Raw genomic sequence first — 8,108 nt, 5'->3', positions numbered from 1 at the left:
CATTTTTGTTAAAACTGTAAACCGTACGGTGTCCTTCTAACAGGCGGATACCTTTGTACGGCTACAGAGTTGAATTACCCGGCTGCGTTTTGACCACTATAGTCCAATCGGTACTCTGCACTCTCATGTATACTAATGTTTCACTTGGATACACCCCACTGTTTTGTCCTACGGGCGTGTAAGCTCTCCACGACGGGATGCATTGATTGGTTCAGCGATCTTTCTGCACTTCGTGGATCTACTCCTTCGATGTGTCGGGAAACATTGCTAGCGGTCACTCTGCACTAGTGGAAGAACTCCACCGTGATACGGGAGACATTGCTAACGGTTACTCTGCACCTCGTCGAGTTACCACCGTGTGTCGGAAGACTTTGCTCCTGAGTCTCTCTGCACTGCGTAAGCTACCGCCGTGTGTCGGGAAGCATTGCTAGCGGTCACTCTGCACTAGTGGAATGATACCACCGTGATACGGGAGACATTGCTAACGGCTACTCTGCACTTCGCGGACCTGCTTACTCTGTGACGGGAGACTTGCTAGCGGCTTCTCTGCACTACTGGGCTACCACCTTGTGACGGGAGACATTGCTAGCGGTCACTCTGCACTAGTGGTAGAACACCACCGTGATACGGGAGACATTGCTAACGGTCACTCTGCACAGGTGCCAATACCACCTTGTGACGGGAAACATTGCTAGAAACCGATCGGCATCTCTGCGCGATTACTTGAACACACCCCCAACTTAGTCAACTGTTAAACTTTTTCGTAATCACGGCGGGACACATTGCTCGAGCTCTAACGGACCTCTGCACGCATGAAACATGGTGGCGGGAATCATTGCTAGAACCGAACGGCGCCTCTGCGCGATGTACAAGCTCAACAGGAACCTCGTATCGGCTGCCGAGCCGGAGCTCGAACAACTTGGACTATCACCTCTAATTATATCAACTCACACCTCCCCCGAGGGTTCCGCAGAATTGCTTCTGGGTCCCCTTATCGTTAATTGCGATTCGTGTTTGCATTACACTACATTGAGCTATTCCAACTTGTTTATCCGCATGGCGAACATTTGCTGCATAGAACATTTAAGTTCCACTTTGCTCTCCCCTACGTGGGTCTGAGCTTCGCTCTCAGGGAAAGTTATGCCACATTTGGTAAGGGAAACCCGGTTTCATCACGCTATTTTACCTGCACCATGACCCCAGACACATTTGTTCAATGGATTAGATCCAAGGAACGCCGACAAACCATGCACCACTACCCTTAATAGCTCATCGAGCTTAGCGTGAATCCATCGAGTTTCCCTAAAAAGTTCGATTGGTCTTGCAGTGTTTAAAGACAACGAAGCTTAGTTTCAAGCATGCATTTAATATACGCTTACGAAAACCTCTTAAACTGTTACGACTTTTATGCTTGAAACCATCACGACGAAGTCTTAGGGTCCGTAGACCCGTGATGTACCGCTCCAGGGAGCTTTTTGAAAGGTTGGGTAGGTCCTTTCAGGGTCCGTAGACCCTCTACGCTGCCAGTTCTCAGCGTAAGAGTACAGCAAACTAGCCAGCTACTGTCTCTTCATGGGTCCGAAGACCCAAAAATATATTTGCTACTGACCACCTTAAGCGATGCTGGGGTGTCTGTAATTTTCGAGATTTTGTCCCCGGGACACCTAGTCCGGGGCATAAGCCGTGTACTACAAGGCCTAATTTTACTCTAATATACGCATATCAACTCGAAATCATAGGTTAAGATCATCGGCAGACACCACCAGACACCACTTTTGCTTCATAAGTTCGGACTATGGTCATACGACGAACTAAATCGGGGAGGGGACGTATGACCCAAATGGGGGCCGAAATGACCCACCGACACCTCAAACCATGCTCCTACGACAAAATAGAGGTAAAAACTACGATTTGGTGAAATTTTCATTTTTGACCTCGGAGCAAGGTACCCTCCCTATAGTAGGCAATGAACAAATGATCATGTTCCCAGGAGGGCAAAAGTTGGGAACTCGAGAGGAAAGCGCTAATGGCGCGCCTTACCTAGGGGCCCGTAGAGTAAAAAGGGTACCCCCAAAAAAGTTGTTGTTTGACGTTCTGGTTTCACTTTTCATCATCTAAAATGCGTTTTCTACACGTTTTCAGTGATTTTGGCGAAAAAAAATTTTTTGACTACTCGAGCTCTCCGGCCCGTTCGGTGACCATTTTTTGACAAAAGCTAGGGAGCTGCCCCTAGGTTTGGGGTGTCACAAAATTTTGAAAAGTGGTCAAAAAACCACTATCCAGAATCGGATGTAGAATCATTAGACGAACTTAAAATTGTTCTACGACCCATGTCTGCGACGTTTAGTTTTCGAGTTATGGCCCGCCGTAGGTCTGACGGAGAACTTTTGCTAAGCGCACTTTGATGTTTGTATGAAAAAGTACCCTACCTAGGGACGCGTAGAGCAAATTGGTACCCCCGGGCATGTTGTCGGTTGACTTTCTGGTTGCACTTTTCATCATCTAGGGTGTGTTTCTGACACGTTTTGAGGGTTTTTAGCGAAAAAATTTTTTTGACTACTCGAGCTCTCCGGCCCGTTCGGTGCACTTTTTTGCAAAAAGCTAGGGAGCTGTCCCTAGGTTCGGGGTGTCACAAAATGATGAAAAGTGGTCAAAAAACCACTATCCAGAATCGGATAGAGAATGATTAGACGAGCTTAAAATTGTTCTACGACCCATGTCTGCGACGTTTAGTATTCGAGTTATGGCCCGCCGTAGGTCTGACCGAGCAATTTTTGTTCCGCGCACTTTGTGCACCGTGCACATTGATGTTTGTATGAAAAAGTACCCTACCTAGGGACGCGTAGAGCAAATTGGTACCCCCGGGCATGTTGTCGGTTGACTTTCTGGTTGCACTTTTCATCATCTAGGGTGTGTTTCTGACACGTTTTGAGGGTTTTTAGCGAAAAAAATTTTTTTGACTACTCGAGCTCTCCGGCCCGTTCGGTGCACTTTTTTGCAAAAAGCTAGGGAGCTGTCCCTAGGTTCGGGGTGTCACAAAATGATGAAAAGTGGTCAAAAAACCACTATCCAGAATCGGATAGAGAATGATTAGACGAGCTTAAAATTGTTCTACGACCCATGTCTGCGACGTTTAGTATTCGAGTTATGGCCCGCCGTAGGTCTGACCGAGCAATTTTTGTTCCGCGCACTTTGTGCACCGTGCACATTGATGTTTGTATGAAAAAGTACCCTACCTAGGGACGCGTAGAGCAAATTGGTACCCCCGGGCATGTTGTCGGTTGACTTTCTGGTTGCACTTTTCATCATCTAGGGTGTGTTTCTGACACGTTTTGAGGGTTTTTAGCGAAAAAAATTTTTTTGACTACTCGAGCTCTCCGGCCCGTTCGGTGCACTTTTTTGCAAAAAGCTAGGGAGCTGTCCCTAGGTTCGGGGTGTCACAAAATGATGAAAAGTGGTCAAAAAACCACTATCCAGAATCGGATAGAGAACGATTAGACGAGCTTAAAATTGTTCTACGACCCATGTCTGCGACGTTTAGTATTCGAGTTATGGCCCGCCGTAGGTCTGACCGAGCAATTTTTGTTCCGCGCACTTTGTGCACCGTGCACATTGATGTTTGTATGAAAAAGTACCCTACCTAGGGACGCGTAGAGCAAATTGGTACCCCCGGGCATGTTGTCGGTTGACTTTCTGGTTGCACTTTTCATCATCTAGGGTGTGTTTCTGACACGTTTTGAGGGTTTTTAGCGAAAAAAATTTTTTTGACTACTCGAGCTCTCCGGCCCGTTCGGTGCACTTTTTTGCAAAAAGCTAGGGAGCTGTCCCTAGGTTCGGGGTATCACAAAATGATGAAAAGTGGTCAAAAAACCACTATCCAGAATCGGATAGAGAATGATTAGACGAGCTTAAAATTGTTCTACGACCCATGTCTGCGACGTTTAGTATTCGAGTTATGGCCCGCCGTAGGTCTGACCGAGCAATTTTTGTTCCGCGCACTTTGTGCACCGTGCACATTGATGTTTGTATGAAAAAGTACCCTACCTAGGGACGCGTAGAGCAAATTGGTACCCCCGGGCATGTTGTCGGTTGACTTTCTGGTTGCACTTTTCATCATCTAGGGTGTGTTTCTGACACGTTTTGAGGGTTTTTAGCGAAAAAAATTTTTTTGACTACTCGAGCTCTCCGGCCCGTTCGGTGCACTTTTTTGCAAAAAGCTAGGGAGCTGTCCCTAGGTTCGGGGTGTCACAAAATGATGAAAAGTGGTCAAAAAACCACTATCCAGAATCGGATAGAGAACGATTAGACGAGCTTAAAATTGTTCTACGACCCATGTCTGCGACGTTTAGTATTCGAGTTATGGCCCGCCGTAGGTCTGACCGAGCAATTTTTGTTCCGCGCACTTTGTGCACCGTGCACATTGATGTTTGTATGAAAAAGTACCCTACCTAGGGACGCGTAGAGCAAATTGGTACCCCCGGGCATGTTGTCGGTTGACTTTCTGGTTGCACTTTTCATCATCTAGGGTGTGTTTCTGACACGTTTTGAGGGTTTTTAGCGAAAAAAATTTTTTTGACTACTCGAGCTCTCCGGCCCGTTCGGTGCACTTTTTTGCAAAAAGCTAGGGAGCTGTCCCTAGGTTCGGGGTGTCACAAAATGATGAAAAGTGGTCAAAAAACCACTATCCAGAATCGGATAGAGAATGATTAGACGAGCTTAAAATTGTTCTACGACCCATGTCTGCGACGTTTAGTATTCGAGTTATGGCCCGCCGTAGGTCTGACCGAGCAATTTTTGTTCCGCGCACTTTGTGCACCGTGCACATTGATGTTTGTATGAAAAAGTACCCTACCTAGGGACGCGTAGAGCAAATTGGTACCCCCGGGCATGTTGTCGGTTGACTTTCTGGTTGCACTTTTCATCATCTAGGGTGTGTTTCTGACACGTTTTGAGGGTTTTTAGCGAAAAAAATTTTTTTGACTACTCGAGCTCTCCGGCCCGTTCGGTGCACTTTTTTGCAAAAAGCTAGGGAGCTGTCCCTAGGTTCGGGGTGTCACAAAATGATGAAAAGTGGTCAAAAAACCACTATCCAGAATCGGATAGAGAACGATTAGACGAGCTTAAAATTGTTCTACGACCCATGTCTGCGACGTTTAGTATTCGAGTTATGGCCCGCCGTAGGTCTGACCGAGCAATTTTTGTTCCGCGCACTTTGTGCACCGTGCACATTGATGTTTGTATGAAAAAGTACCCTACCTAGGGACGCGTAGAGCAAATTGGTACCCCCGGGCATGTTGTCGGTTGACTTTCTGGTTGCACTTTTCATCATCTAGGGTGTGTTTCTGACACGTTTTGAGGGTTTTTAGCGAAAAAAATTTTTTTGACTACTCGAGCTCTCCGGCCCGTTCGGTGCACTTTTTTGCAAAAAGCTAGGGAGCTGTCCCTAGGTTCGGGGTGTCACAAAATGATGAAAAGTGGTCAAAAAACCACTATCCAGAATCGGATAGAGAATGATTAGACGAGCTTAAAATTGTTCTACGACCCATGTCTGCGACGTTTAGTATTCGAGTTATGGCCCGCCGTAGGTCTGACCGAGCAATTTTTGTTCCGCGCACTTTGTGCACCGTGCACATTGATGTTTGTATGAAAAAGTACCCTACCTAGGGACGCGTAGAGCAAATTGGTACCCCCGGGCATGTTGTCGGTTGACTTTCTGGTTGCACTTTTCATCATCTAGGGTGTGTTTCTGACACGTTTTGAGGGTTTTTAGCGAAAAAAATTTTTTTGACTACTCGAGCTCTCCGGCCCGTTCGGTGCACTTTTTTGCAAAAAGCTAGGGAGCTGTCCCTAGGTTCGGGGTGTCACAAAATGATGAAAAGTGGTCAAAAAACCACTATCCAGAATCGGATAGAGAACGATTAGACGAGCTTAAAATTGTTCTACGACCCATGTCTGCGACGTTTAGTATTCGAGTTATGGCCCGCCGTAGGTCTGACCGAGCAATTTTTGTTCCGCGCACTTTGTGCACCGTGCACATTGATGTTTGTATGAAAAAGTACCCTACCTAGGGACGCGTAGAGCAAATTGGTACCCCCGGGCATGTTGTCGGTTGACTTTCTGGTTGCACTTTTCATCATCTAGGGTGTGTTTCTGACACGTTTTGAGGGTTTTTAGCGAAAAAAATTTTTTTGACTACTCGAGCTCTCCGGCCCGTTCGGTGCACTTTTTTGCAAAAAGCTAGGGAGCTGTCCCTAGGTTCGGGGTGTCACAAAATGATGAAAAGTGGTCAAAAAACCACTATCCAGAATCGGATAGAGAATGATTAGACGAGCTTAAAATTGTTCTACGACCCATGTCTGCGACGTTTAGTATTCGAGTTATGGCCCGCCGTAGGTCTGACCGAGCAATTTTTGTTCCGCGCACTTTGTGCACCGTGCACATTGATGTTTGTATGAAAAAGTACCCTACCTAGGGACGCGTAGAGCAAATTGGTACCCCCGGGCATGTTGTCGGTTGACTTTCTGGTTGCACTTTTCATCATCTAGGGTGTGTTTCTGACACGTTTTGAGGGTTTTTAGCGAAAAAAATTTTTTTGACTACTCGAGCTCTCCGGCCCGTTCGGTGCACTTTTTTGCAAAAAGCTAGGGAGCTGTCCCTAGGTTCGGGGTGTCACAAAATGATGAAAAGTGGTCAAAAAACCACTATCCAGAATCGGATAGAGAATGATTAGACGAGCTTAAAATTGTTCTACGACCCATGTCTGCGACGTTTAGTATTCGAGTTATGGCCCGCCGTAGGTCTGACCGAGCAATTTTTGTTCCGCGCACTTTGTGCACCGTGCACATTGATGTTTGTATGAAAAAGTACCCTACCTAGGGACGCGTAGAGCAAATTGGTACCCCCGGGCATGTTGTCGGTTGACTTTCTGGTTGCACTTTTCATCATCTAGGGTGTGTTTCTGACACGTTTTGAGGGTTTTTAGCGAAAAAAATTTTTTTGACTACTCGAGCTCTCCGGCCCGTTCGGTGCACTTTTTTGCAAAAAGCTAGGGAGCTGTCCCTAGGTTCGGGGTGTCACAAAATGATGAAAAGTGGTCAAAAAACCACTATCCAGAATCGGATAGAGAATGATTAGACGAGCTTAAAATTGTTCTACGACCCATGTCTGCGACGTTTAGTATTCGAGTTATGGCCCGCCGTAGGTCTGACCGAGCAATTTTTGTTCCGCGCACTTTGTGCACCGTGCACATTGATGTTTGTATGAAAAAGTACCCTACCTAGGGACGCGTAGAGCAAATTGGTACCCCCGGGCATGTTGTCGGTTGACTTTCTGGTTGCACTTTTCATCATCTAGGGTGTGTTTCTGACACGTTTTGAGGGTTTTTAGCGAAAAAAATTTTTTTGACTACTCGAGCTCTCCGGCCCGTTCGGTGCACTTTTTTGCAAAAAGCTAGGGAGCTGTCCCTAGGTTCGGGGTGTCACAAAATGATGAAAAGTGGTCAAAAAACCACTATCCAGAATCGGATAGAGAATGATTAGACGAGCTTAAAATTGTTCTACGACCCATGTCTGCGACGTTTAGTATTCGAGTTATGGCCCGCCGTAGGTCTGACCGAGCAATTTTTGTTCCGCGCACTTTGTGCACCGTGCACATTGATGTTTGTATGAAAAAGTACCCTACCTAGGGACGCGTAGAGCAAATTGGTACCCCCGGGCATGTTGTCGGTTGACTTTCTGGTTGCACTTTTCATCATCTAGGGTGTGTTTCTGACACGTTTTGAGGGTTTTTAGCGAAAAAAATTTTTTTGACTACTCGAGCTCTCCGGCCCGTTCGGTGCACTTTTTTGCAAAAAGCTAGGGAGCTGTCCCTAGGTTCGGGGTGTCACAAAATGATGAAAAGTGGTCAAAAAACCACTATCCAGAATCGGATAGAGAATGATTAGACGAGCTTAAAATTGTTCTACGACCCATGTCTGCGACGTTTAGTATTCGAGTTATGGCCCGCCGTAGGTCTGACCGAGCAATTTTTGTTCCGCGCACTTTGTGCACCGTGCACATTGATGTTTGTATGAAAAAGTACCCTACCTAGGGACGCGTAGAGCAAATTGG

This window comes from Anopheles merus, unplaced genomic scaffold (assembly GCF_017562075.2).
Source record: "Anopheles merus strain MAF unplaced genomic scaffold, AmerM5.1 LNR4000123, whole genome shotgun sequence".
Lineage (NCBI taxonomy): Eukaryota > Metazoa > Arthropoda > Insecta > Diptera > Culicidae > Anopheles > Anopheles merus.
Note: the sequence above shows the minus strand (reverse complement) of the source record.